Below are 14,136 nucleotides of genomic sequence, written 5' to 3' on the forward strand. Positions count from 1 at the left end.
GTACCTGAATGATGAATGCTTGGGACCTGAGTTTTTCTGGATAATGGATCTTTCCTTAATTTGGATCTTCATACCTTAAGTCTACTAAAAAATGATCATGTAGCATTAAATAAACCAAATAGGCTGGTTTTGCTTCCAATAACAGTTAATTGTATCTTGGCTTTGACTGTTTTATTGTATTAGTACAGAGAAAGGGAAAATAATTGTTTTAAATTTGGATTATTTGGATAAAATCAAGTCTATGGGAGCCGTCATTCTGTAATTCGAAACTTTCTGGATAATGGGTTTCTGGATAATGGATCCTTTACCTGTACTGAACATGTGCCAATGAGGCACACTGAGGTCCGGTGCCCAGCTCAGCACAGGACCAAAATATTCCACTGGGTTGATGTCTTGATATCAGGTGAAAGGAACCTAAAAATGTTCAGTTTCAAAGGCCAACATAAACCAAATAGTAAAAAAAACACTGGGCTAGAGATTGAAAAGTAGGCAAAGGGTGGGGGTTGTTAGAAAATCATAAGGGAATTAGTGCAGAGGAACTGGCAAGTGGAGCAGACTGGGTTTTGTTATTAACTGCTAAAGAGCTCCCTTTATTACAGCTAAATTGAACTAATTAAGGGATTTCCCCCAATTGAATTAAAAGTTAACCACATAAACTGCAAATGTGACAATATTGGCAGGTAGAATGGGGTGACAGGAGTTAATTGCATTTTGTGAGAAAGCTATTTACTGGGTATTATAGAGATACCGTATGTGGAGATCAGACTTCATTCTTATTGTCTGCCTGTTTTTGGAGAGCACATTGAGAGTGCATAGGCACAGTAGTTTAGGTTTAAAAACACACGTATAAGGTGTTACTGTTACTGGTGCCATCTTTCTGTTGTCATACAGTCTCCATCTTCCATCATAAGCTTTGCTTTACTGTATATGCTGCCCCACATTCTTCCTATTACTAACTGCTTTCTGGAAGCCTCAGTGTCTGTAGGACCCAAGCTAAACCTCTCCACCTAAAGACAGCTTTGTGAAGAACAATTAAGATGTTGTAACTTCTTATATTCTGGAGGCATGTGGTGGTTTGGTGGAATGAGATGAATGCCTCCTCCTGCAGGTAAAAAGGAGAACTTGCTGCTGAATGTTAATATACCTATTTAAACCCTAAACAAATGGGAAAAGAACCCACAATTAGAACAAGTTGTTATTATGGATGACCTCAATCATCCAGACACTTAAAGGGTTAATGGACAGTTCATTCTAAATAGAGAAACAGGTTTCTAAGCTGATTAAATAACAACTTACTCTTGGTAGTTAAAGAAGAAGGCCCTCCAGGCAGCTGGCTAACCTGAGGCCCTTGAGTTGATTTTCAGGTCACAGCGGCCCTGAGAGAACTTGAGATGGGAGAGTTCCTGCTCTATGATGGTTGGGCAACACATGCCAATTTCTCATCTTTTCTAAGCAATACATTTACAGGTCAGTGATAGTTGAAGTGATTCCAGTTGCTGCAGTGTCCCAGAGCATTTTCATCACCCAAATCAACTGTCTACCGGTATCACACGTGGCATTCAATTATCTACAATGAGAAGAGCCATGAGCACCGGAGATGGACAGTTATTAGTGATGAGAGAATTTATTTATTTTGCGGCGAAATTCCAAATTTCGCCATGTGTGAATTCTTTCGCGAAAGTTCAAGTGACTAATCTCCCCAAATGCCTTCCTGCCTTCCCAACTTGTAAAGGCAACTTGGGAAATGTATGCCATCCCGCCAGCGATTCATAATCTTGCCGATGGGAAGGCATTTCGGGGAGATTAGTTGCCCAAAGTAGTGGAGATTTGTCGCTGGGCAACTAATCTCCCTGTCTGCCACTACCCTTACAGTCAATGGACGTTTTTTCTTATGGCAACTTTCTTTGTCCTAATGCATTAAAGTCAATGGGCGTTTTTCTCTGCAAAAAAAATCTCCCATCTGTCAGTACCCTAATGCATTTGGACAAAAAAAGTCTCCATAAGAAAAAATGCTCATTGACTTTAATGCATTTGGACAAAAAAGTTGCAATAATAATAATAAAAAACACCAATTGACACCAATTGAGTTTAAGGGCAGGACTACACGGCCGATTTCGCAGCGAATAGACGCTCTGCGCAAAATCACAGGCGTCACGTCGGATGCAACGGAAATAAGGTAAGTAATTCAATTGTCGCATCGTGTCACATTGTTGATGCGACGCAACGCGACTGTCGGATGCAGACGCTGCATGCATCAACAATGCGACACGATCCGACACTGCCATTACTTACCTTGTTTCCGTCGCATCCTACGTGACGTCTGCGATTTTGCGGATCGCTGCGAAAACGCCAGTGTAGTCCTGCCCTAAGGGTCCTGGCACACAGGCAGATTTGGGGAAATTAGTCGCCAGGTGACAAATGTCCTCTTCTTCGAGGCGACTAATCTCCCCGATCTACCTTCCCCTGCCTTCCGCCAGCTAAAATGAAAATTGCCTGGGGGCAAGCACTCGGAGCGCTTCGTTTTTCCGAAGTCGCCCAAAGTTTCCTCGTGAGGCAATTACGGACGACTTCGGAAAGCGAAGCGCTCCGAGTGCCTGCCCCAGGCGATTTTCATTTTAGCTGGCGGAAGGCAGGGGAAGGCAGATTGGGAAGATTAGATGCCGTGAAGAAGAGATTTGTCCCCTGGCGACTAATCTCCCCGAATCTGCCCGTGTGCATTAGGACAAAAAAGTTGCCATAAGAAAAAACACTTCAATGCCTTTGGCTAAAAAGTGGCTTCTTTAAGGCACCAGCAGTCCCCCTCCACGTATCTACAATTGGAATCCATATTTCACACATCCATATTTCATTGGATCTATCCATTTGTCTTGGAGTTTTCTAGCTCTAGGAATGTATTAGCTCTATGTGGCACCAGGCCCAGACTGGCAATATGTAGGTTCTGGTAAATGCCAGAGGGATTACTATAAGATACATTTAAAATATGGTTTTAGATGACCAGGTATGGGCTATATTTACACTTGAGTCGGTCTGAAAAAAAAGTTATGTTTATTGATGCTTTAGAGATACTCATTAAGGGCTCTTACAGACGAGCGTTTTTACCTATGTTCTGTTTTTCTGCGTTCAACCGCAGGGGAGCGCAGGAATAGACGCATTACATTTTTTCCAATGGGGCTGTACTAACACAGGCGCGTGTAGGCGCCGAACGCAGGTTGAGACGCAACATGCTGCATTTTTCCTGCGTTCGGCGCCTACATGCGCCTGTGTGAGTATAGCCCCATTGGAAAAAATGTAATGCGTCTATTCCTGCGCTCCCCTGCGGCTGAACGCAGAAAAACGGAACGCAGGGGAGTGCAGGTAAAAACGCTCGTCTGTAAGAGCCCTTACTGTAATAATGCTGTGATTGTTTTCTTTTGTGGAAAAGTCATGCATTCTAATTTGATTGGCTGAGGATAGTCATGTGATTTTATCATCTGTATTTAAATGTGTTTTGAAAGGAACATCATTTAGCCTATGACTAAGGACACATCAGGCAATGATCTGACCACTTGACCTTATGAATATTAATAGACATTAATAAAAGTTAGATTTTTTAACTTGGCTTGAGTGTGACTGTAGTGTACCCCTGAGAATCATTCTCTAGGTCACATTCAGCTGGCACATCATGGGGCATGCATTGGGCTTAGTGAAACTGTCATCCCAATGGGGAAAGCAGCCCTCCTTCCCTGTATCAGCAAAGGGCACACAAAGGACATCCCCTGGAGAGGCTTGAGGAAGAAACCTGTTAACATGAAAAGGAACAAGCACAACAGATAAAATCTATTCTCTGCCTGCTCCTTGACATGGATAGGGATGTGCTCTAAGTCACAGCAACCTCTGATAATCCTGTGCAACTGCATTACGGTCAACCCAGGGTGCAACAGGCTTCTCCATTGTGGCTGTGAGATTCTGCATGAACCTGTGTAACAAATAGATGTTGTTGCACTATAACCCCAGGTGTCCTGCTGAGAACCGAGGCTGTTGGAGCTTGCTGGGTTTTAAGGTTAACAGCACTGTTCTAGGTTTATTGAAAAATACTACATTGAACTCTGCCTAGACAGTGAAACATTTATAAATATAATAATACAACACATGAGCCATGATTTGTGATGTCATCAGTTGTGTAGTGGCGTTGTTGTGTCACATACGCATACACATACATGGCTGCAGGGGGGCCAAGGGGGTATAGGGGCCCCATGAGGCCGTAATTAATTAGCAATTTCAACATATCTTTGTAAAAAAAAAAAAGGACAACCTCTGGATATATCTAGTTACACCAATGTTTTTATATGGCTATAGAACTCCCCTGAAACTTCTAGCCATATGTCCTTATATTTTTTACAATAGGGGAACTTCCATGTTGTTAAAGTTAGTTCTGTCACTTTGCTCCTATATTTTTGATATTTGTGAATGATAAAGATTTAAATAAAGGGTAATAATACAGGTATGGGACCTGTCAGTGGTGTAACTAGATGTTACTGGGCCCCACATCAAATTAATTATAGGGCCCCCAACATTACCAGAGGTGGTCATTTTTTACCAGTATATGTTGAAATTGCTCATTATATAGGGCTTCATGGATACCTCCTGGGCCCCCTGCAGCCACAGGGTCTGCTTCCTCTGTAGTTACAACCCTGGGACCTGTTATCCAGAATGCTCTGGACCTGGGGCTTTCTGGATAATGGATTTTTGTGTAATTTGGATCTCCATACCTTAAGTCTACTGGAAAACCATGTAAACATGAAACTCAATAGGCTGATTCTGATTCCAGTAAGGATTTATTATATATTAGTTTGAATCAAGTACAAGCTACTGTTTTATTATTACAGAGAAAAAGGAAATCATTTAAAAAAAAATTGTATAATTTTGCTAAAACGGAGTCTATGGGAGATAGCCTTTCCGTAATTTTGAGCATTCTGGATACTGGATCCCATACCTGTAATAACATCATGCCGCTGTGTTGTCAAAGAACTCCTCTGTATCTTCTCATGGTGTTATGGAGTGGGAGATTTTAGGCATTTGAAACCAAATTTCCAGATAGGGGAAAAAAACCCAGCGGGGAGTCAAAACTGATCTGTGTGCACTTATTCAAGTTTGTTTCAGTGATAAGTCTTTTTTCTGCTTGCTAGAGGGATTAGTCAACAGAGGCGCTGTGATGTTCAATGGCCAAAGCCTTTTGCAAAGATATTCATTGTTCCTCATTGTCAGTGACTATGAATGTGGAAATCAGGGTTCCTATTGTTAATATCTGAGCAGGAAGTGCAAGATGCATGGAAGTTTCTGGAGGCAGAAAACCGAAACATACATAACAATAAAGGAAACTTTTATTGCTATCTGACGTGTCAGGAAAAAAATACAATAACGGGGGGATGTGGTCCTCACCCAACCAGGGGTGTCCTTGGCCACTCTGAGGTGGACAATGTTGTGCTTTCTGCACTAGAATGGGTCAAAATTCAGATTGAAAAAAAAAAAATAGCATTTTGCCACCCCTGATAAACAGCAGGGCCTAAGGCAAGATTCTCACCTTGCCTCGTGGCATTAGCACCCCTACACCCAAAAGGATATATTTACCTGCCCTATAGATGTCTAACCAATTTTTTTCTTGTAAGATTTTGGTTGGACAGGCTGGTAACTCAGTCTAGAGGGACGTTGGTCTTGTATGGCCATGGCCAGCCTAACAACTTTTTCCAATAACTGTCCAGCACACCCACTAAACTGTTTTCCCTCATTTTACACCATTTTTTGTGGTCTAATCAACATATAATGCATAATTCATTTTACTGGATTTTACATATTTTTATGGTCCCCTGAAAAAGCACAATGCTCTCAGGATTTGCAATATAAATAAAGAAATTTATTGGATTGGTCCAATAACTTGCAGTGGTTTTCCCTGAAGAAGATCACATTTAGTGACCAACATGTTGGACTAATACAATAAATGTCTTTAATTTTGCTGTGCAAATTCTGACAGGGCTGTGCTCTTTTTTAAATCTATATTCGTCTATTTTTCACGTAATTTTTTAAAGGAGTGTTCCTCATTGGTTTTAAATGTATGTACAGCATGTAATTATCCAACCTCTCTAACATCCCATTCCCAAACCAAGGGTATTGATATAAAGTTGGTTCTTTCCTGTGCTGCTGTCAGGCCCGGACTGGTAATCTGTGGGTTCTGGCAAATGCCAGAGGGGCTGCTGTATGGTTCCATAGAAAATCACATATAGTGGGCTGGTAGGGGGCTGTTTGGGCCTCTGTGGACTTGGAATGTCAGGGCCTATTTTGACTCCCAGTCCAGGCCTGGCTGCTGTAGCAACCTCTGATCTTTTGGGAAGGTTTCCACTAGATGTTAAAACATTCTTGGTGGGATTTGCTTCCATTCAGCCACATTGAGAGGTTGGACATTGATGTTGGGGATCAGGCCTTGTTTGCATTGACATTTCAGATCACACCAAAGGGGCTCAGTAGGGTTGAGGTTGGGGCTCTGTGCAGAACAGTCAAGTCCTTTGGCTCCCATCACAACAAACACATTCTTTAAAGACCTTGGTTTGTGTACAGGGGCATCATTGTGCTGAAACATGACAGAACCTTCCCCCAAGTGTTGCCTCAATTAGGAAGTATGGCATTGTCAAGAATGTATTTTATACTGCTGAAGGTGAACCATGGGCCTAGAAAAACCATGAACAATTGTCCAAATAATTATTCTTCCTTCACCAAACTTTAATGTTAACATTATGGTGACAGTATTGTTCACCAGACGTTTCTGTCAGACTTCCAGATAGTAAAACACCATTTCTTACTCCAGTGGAAGTATTTCTACTGCTCCAGAATCCACTGCTAGTGACTTTTTCACTGCTCCAGCCAATGCCTCGTATGGCCCCCCTCTTACAATATCTGTCTGTTTGGCCCTACAGCAGTCATTAAGCATAGGGTTAGCGTGTGTTTCCTGACACTGTGGTCTCCAAATTGCACCCTCTTGTGCCCCTTAGTGCTCTTGCACTTTTTGCCCTGGTTGTAGTAAATGACCCCTACTGATTTAAATGGCACCTCTTTGCCCAGTATGTCTATATATTCATTATACTGGTTTGCTCGTAGGAACATAAATGTGTGCTCCAAATCACACATACAGTATATCTGATATTCCTGTGGAAAGCCCCATTGTTGAAAATACTTGACATAAATGGAATATTTTCTTAGAAAGGGAGATAACAATGTTTTATGACCGATGCCTCACTGAAACCTTGGTATGTCTTGTTTTTGTTAGGGAAATATGTGAAGTTTTGCAATAAGCAGGAAACCAGATTATCTGGATATTTAGCATGTTGTATGCAGAAGATCATGAACACCATGTCACTCCATAAATTCTCTTAAAGGGAGCAACATGGATGCAGGTACTGATCCTCTGTTTTGCCTGTCATGTATTGGGCTGGTCATGATAAAATCTACAATTATGATATTGACAATAAGAGTGTGTAAAACTAGGACACTATATACCTTTCTGCTGCAAAAATACAAGGTTTGCCCTGGCCTTAATATTGCGATTGCACTTTGGCTAAGCTCAGGAGAATCAGGAGTGTTCAGTCTAATTATAGAGACTATTGAAGGTATAAGAAATGATACCTAAGGGCCACTTAGGCAGTCCCATAAGACCTCTCTGCATCTCATTAGACTAAAATCACTGAAATATGATATTTCCTTTGTTGGATGTCCTGAAGATACAGGAAGTGAAGGAGAAATCGCAGGTAAGAACTACATTTATCCGACTGTCGGATGAAAATGCTGCAAGCTGCGTCTTCATCTGACAGTCGGATAAATGTAGTTCTTACCTGTGATTTTTCCTTCAATTCCTATATCTTCAGGACATCCAACACGTCGCATGTGTTTTATCGCATAGAGATGTGTCGGCTCCAGCCGCACTGTCGAGTTCTACCCATAGAGGGGGTGTCATTAACGAGATGCAGCTCTGCATTGTGCATTCTTAGTTTAATTGCCATTTTAAATCAGGGCACATATCCAAGATGTCTCCAGCTCTCTCCCAGGGCCTTCATCAGAAATCACTGGGCCCTGTACAAAAAAAAATTCTAGGCGCCCTAGTATCCGCCCACCCCAGCCCCCAAGCCCTACCCCAGATCCCGCCCACCCCGCACCACAGTAAAAAGGCCACAAAGACAGCGTTAAAAACGGTAAACCCCTCCACACACATGTTATAAAAAGCTATTGGTTTTCAGGACCCTATTATAAGTTAAAATAAACACTGGCGCCCAGGGTCACACATAAACGTTTTTAAAAACATTGGTGGTCAGGGTCATTGGTGGTCCGAGCCCCCATACAAGTTAAAAACAAAAAATTGGCCCCAGTGCCCCCCCATAAAAGTTTTCAAAAAAACATTGGTGGCCAGGGCCCTGTGCATAAGGCTTATGAGTCCTAGATGAAACCCCAAATTTAAACACAGGGCAGTTCAGATGTACTAGCGAGGACAGAAACACAGAAAGCTAAGCCCAGCATGGACACAGGGCAACCATGATCTTGCAGTAAAAACAGATTTTAGGCTTAATAGTTTTAGGCACATTGACTGCCTCGTTTTTAAGTAGTCCAAAAATGTAGTGCCAAGTCACAGGCCCTTATAGACAAGCTAGTGCTTACATGTAATATGTACTTTCACTTAAGCTGGATCTTTACAAGTATGGGAATGGGAAAGGAGAGGAAGAAAGTCTGAAATAGGGACAGGGCTCTCCAGTGATTGAAGCAAGATAGAGGTTGATATTTTTATATCTTTCTGAGACAAGAAGGTATGGAAAATTCACATGGACTTGTAATTCAGGACATTAGAGGACTATCCTGGACAGGCAAATGGGCCAATTTTACTCAGACAAAATGGGGACATTTGACTGATTTGTAGTCTATGATGCTGTTTGAATTTGAGGACAGATATGGGTTGGTTTTCAGATCAAAGTTCCTACTCCATACTGCTACTACTTACACTCGTACATACTCTCATATGTATCTCGGATATCTCTGAGTTATGTTTTGTTTAATGCTCGCTCTGTTGGGGTGCAAAGCCTTATCTCTGGGAGATAAGAGTGGTGACAACCAGACATGGCATAGGTCTAGTCTGTAGGTTATCTCCCTGGCTCATCTGAATAGGGTCCTAGGCTCGGTCACTTTCTCCACCCTACAGTGGCTGTATAATTAAAGGCCATAGAACCCAACCCAAAATTAATCTGCACACAGGAGTATTTCACAGGATTACAGAGAGTGACATGAGTACCGGGTAAAAATGTCTAAAAAAATTATATTTTTCAAAAGGGAATTATTTCAACTTCCAACACGACTATTGACCAAAAACTATAGATATCAATCTCTATAAAATTTTCTTTTTTGTCAGATGAAAGTGAAAGAGCTAAATAGGGGAAACTCCATTAAGCCCCATGGATATCTCAACTGCCATATTAATAAAAAATGTGTGGTCTGGAGGAACTCCAACTTTCCAAATCCTTTATGGGCCAAACAAAAGCTGTGCTAGAGGGTTTCTCTCTTATAATAGGGCCCAAGAACAATGCAATTACAGGTCTCTGATGTTTCCAGGGAATAATTGGACAAGGGGCCACCCTTTCCAAGGAACATCAAAGGGCACCAAGGCATCCCCCTCTCTCATTGTTGCCTCGGAACACTCCATGGGTGGAGCACATAGGCCTGAAGGACTTAATTTCCCAATTCCCAGACACATGTGCCCCACAATATAACTCTTCCTGCCACTCCTAAGCCCAGAGGGTCAGGCAGGTGTTAGAAGATCTTCAGGCAGTATTCAATGATACTCAATAAACAATTGAGCAGGCCCACAACTGAGAACCCATCTACTGGTATGCCTGTAGACAAGTTCAACACTAATCTTGGGCCCCATTGACTTTGGGCCAAATATACAAAGCTGGTCAAAAGGAAACTCAAAATCAGAGGAAATATACCCAGTTTGCCCATAAGATTTAATTATTATTATAACACTTATATGGTATCCTGCACAGAAAGAATAATTTATTCCCATACAGGAGATTATGAAAATTTGTGAAAGCTGTCATGCTGGTCAAAATTAGATATTGTCTACAGACCCAATTAAATATCGGTAGGAAGTTTCAGCAAACCCTTTCTGTGCTTCAACGCTGGTCTGGTGCATTAAAGGGGTTGTTTAACCTTGAATGAACTTTATTTTTTTATTTAGCATTTTTTTTCAGCTTGGAATTTCAGACACAATCTAATTGCTAGGGTCCAAATTACCCTAGCAACCAGGCAGCAGTTGGAATGTGAGACTGAAATATGAATAGGAGACGATCTGAAAGTAACAATAAAAATAAAATTGTAATCTGCTGGTGTCAGTAACCCCCATTTTAAATCTGGAAAGAAGAAGAAGGCAAATCAAGCAAAAACTATAAATAATTAAAAATGAAGAACAATTGAAAAGATGCTTAGCATTGGCCATTTATATTTACCCCTTAAAACATGATAACAATCAATATTAGCCTTTGCAAAACTCCAGAGGAAACTGACAGATCCAGAAAACTGAGTAGAGTTTCTAGCTATTCTCTTTCCTTTGAAACCTGCACAGTATCCCTCCATCCCAGAACTCTCGACCCTTATACTCCATATCTGGAGGACAGCTCCCCGTGCTTTATGTACTACCACAACCCCCGCTGCCATTCTTCTTGCATTGCCAGCCCTCCCCCCGCCGTTCTCTAAAGCTGGGTGGGCACAGTCTTTGGGAGAAGTTGTCAATTTGCTGCATACACAGGCCAAAAAAACTGCTAACTTGGTCCGGCTGCCGGTGAGTTTATGAATGGCCAAATTAATTCCAGTCATTTTTAAATTCATTTTAATATTTACTTTTGTACCTCTAGTTTTTTGTCTTGTAATTAAAACAGTCATTATCCCGCTCTCTCCCGCCACAAAAGTAAAAACAAAAAAACAAAGACCAATTGCAGAGCTGCTCAGATAACTTCTAACTTTGACATTCCCCTGCTAGTGACCTGTAACAAGTGTCCTGCTGTGACAGCTCAATAGAGAGTGTTTAATAAAGTGTCCTGCTGCTAGTTTATATAGTGATATACCAACAGTATTTACACTAAGCAGAGTTTTGATGGGAGCCTAAAGGGGTCAGTTAGGGAAGTGATGGTTTGGCTCCTCTCAATATTCTGTATTTGCACCTACTAAGTACCTGAGAAGAACTAATTATGTGCTAATCACAAGACATTGGGCCACATCCCCTCGTTTAATTTGTTTTATGGCTAAACCAACTATAGTTCCCAACATAATGGAGGCATACAGGGGTCCACCAGGAGTGTAGAGAGCCAAGTGCATTCCTCCCAACATTTTGAAAATAGAAAGAGCGACAAAAAGTTTTGCTGCACTCAGACTGTCAACATTTTTTGACCATGCCATTTAAATACCCCCTAATTACCGTGTCCATTTTACAAAGTTTGGACACATTTCTGGAGGTTTTAGGGTCAGATTTTATGTGTTATTACAGTTTTGCTAATAAAGCTGAAATTGCCCTTTAAGCTGCAAGTCACAGTCTTGGAAGCACTAAAGTGATTTTACAGTGGTGCCCAGTAGCAAGAGCCATGCAGTGCGTTTGGGACCCACATAAAAGCAGGTTTTGGATAGGATTTGTAAACGGGGATATAGGTGTGGGTCAGTGTGTCTGCAGGCTGGGTATCTGATCGCAATACATCGGCATCACTTCTTGTTGTCTATTATGACATCACTTTTTGCTATGATGACATCAGGTAGAGGCTTGGGTAGCTGATTGGGTAGTGGATTGGGTAGTGGGAGTTCAGGTGCAGGTTGTGCCAAGTGGTAACTCTATCTGCAGACCCAACTGACGATGGATCATTGTGTATTATTATATTGGGATTATGTAGCAATTTTGCTGGTCAGTTGGAATACTTTAGTAAAAGAGAATACAAAGGGGAGTAAAGATGAATATAAAACACAATATTTGTAAAAAACAAAACAAAATTACCTTTTGGGTGAAGACACACAGAGCTACTAGTAGCAGCTACTTGTTGTGGCTACAAAATACCCTGCCATACTGAGAATTGCCTCTACTAGGGTTGCCACCTTTCTGTGGCCCACGATCGAGGTAGGGGGCGGAGCCTTGACATCAGAGGGGCGGGCCAGCGCCATTGCCGATGGAGAGACCAACATAACAGGGTGGGATTGTGACGCGTGAGCAGGCATTAGCTGATCGCCATGTCAATCAAGGGAGATCCTGCCTGGTTTTCCTTGTTTGGAAAACCAGGCAGACTGTCCTGACCTGGGCAGCCCTTCTGAAAACCATGCTGTCCAGGTCAAACTTGAATGAATCATGTTGCCGTGACATCATTAAGCACTGATTATAACTGATGACATCACTAAGGGCTGATTATGAGTAGATACCAGATTATTCAAGGGAACAAATGAAGTCCAATAAAAAGAGGATTACTCGCAGATTACACTAGAAGAGTTATCTTACTTGTCTCTGGTCAATTATAAGCAGAGCTACATCACAACAGTTTCAGGGGCTTAGTTTTTTCCCCTCAAGTGTAGACTGTCTGCAAAATGGACCAGTGTTGTTTTAAATTCATCATAGTAGAAATTTAGAGACTGCTTATATTTTGCAAACTAGAAAACAATAATGAATATCAATTGTGTAAGTGCATAGAAGAAAGCTCTGAGTAATATCACATACTTGGGTATTTGTTGTTTTGTAAGAGGACCTGGAAAACTAGTTTTTATAATATATACATAAAAGGTGAAGTAGAGTATTTTTACACTATGGTGATGCCAGGTTTGCTTTATTCCTTAGAGCCCTCAACCTGCTCAAGGGAGCCACAGACTTTCTACAGGTATAAGACATGTTATCCAGAATGTTCGGTACCTGGGGTTTTCCAGATAACGGATCTTTCCGTAATTTGGATCTTCATACCTTAAATGTACTAGAAAATCATGTAAACATTAGCTAAACCCAATAAGCTGATTTTACTTCCAATAAGGATTAATTATATCTTTGTTTGAATTAAGTATAAAGTACTGTTTTATTATTACAGAGAAAAAGGAAATCATTTTTAAAAAATGTGGATTATTTGATTATAATACACAAAAGCCATGAATATCCTGTAAATTATATCCTTATAAACGGTGAGTTCTGATGTCATCAGTTATAAACGGTGAGTTCTGATGTCATTTCTGTCACATGACTCACTGAAACTTGTGTATTATAATAAATAAAGTACCCCCAGTTGCAAAATATGAGGATATTAGAAGTTACCTCGGAGTTCCATGACCTGTATAAAAACACTCGGCCTTCGGCCTCGTGTTTTTATATGGTCATGAAACTCCTCGGTAACTTATAATATCCTTATATTTTACAAGAGGGGGTACTTTATTCACTATATAATGGAGTCTATGGGAGACGGCCTTTCCTTAATTCGTAGCTTTCTGGATAATGGGTTTATAGATAATGGGTCCCATACCTGTACTTAACATTTGTTTGGTGTCTATAAACTGTGTCCCGGTGCAATATAAATAGTATGTTATTAAATATTTACATTGTTTGAAATAGAATGCTTAGAATGATCATAGCAAATCTATAATGGGTAGAAACAGGGTATAATAGGAGACAGATTTGGGTGTAATCAAAGGCCACAGAAAAACAGGGCACCTACTACTTTCTACATTTTGGGTAGAGTAGATAAAAGTACAATGAGTTTATCTATGTAAAGTAAAGCTGACCATAAACTGCCAAATCTGAGCCTGATTTGCCAACCAACAGAATGGGCCTAATTGATTGAATGATACAGGGAGACTACAGGCTCATCAGACAAGGGCCGTGTATGGCCACCATAACAGCCGGCCCAATTGTGGCACAATTTTAAATGCGTCTGGTTGCAGAGGGGTCCTATGGTGACCATGTGCATGGCTTCTGTTTAATTAACAAGGATTTGAAATTGAAACTGATTTTTGTGCAGCCCCGGTTGACATGTGTCATTGTTTCCCAGTGAAAGTGAAATATCAGCGTATTATCAGCAGATCGAAACCTTGGCATGTTATCTACTGCCACCTAGTGGTTAATCTCTA

The sequence above is a fragment of the Xenopus laevis genome, chromosome 3S (genome assembly GCF_017654675.1).
Source record: "Xenopus laevis strain J_2021 chromosome 3S, Xenopus_laevis_v10.1, whole genome shotgun sequence".
Lineage (NCBI taxonomy): Eukaryota > Metazoa > Chordata > Amphibia > Anura > Pipidae > Xenopus > Xenopus laevis.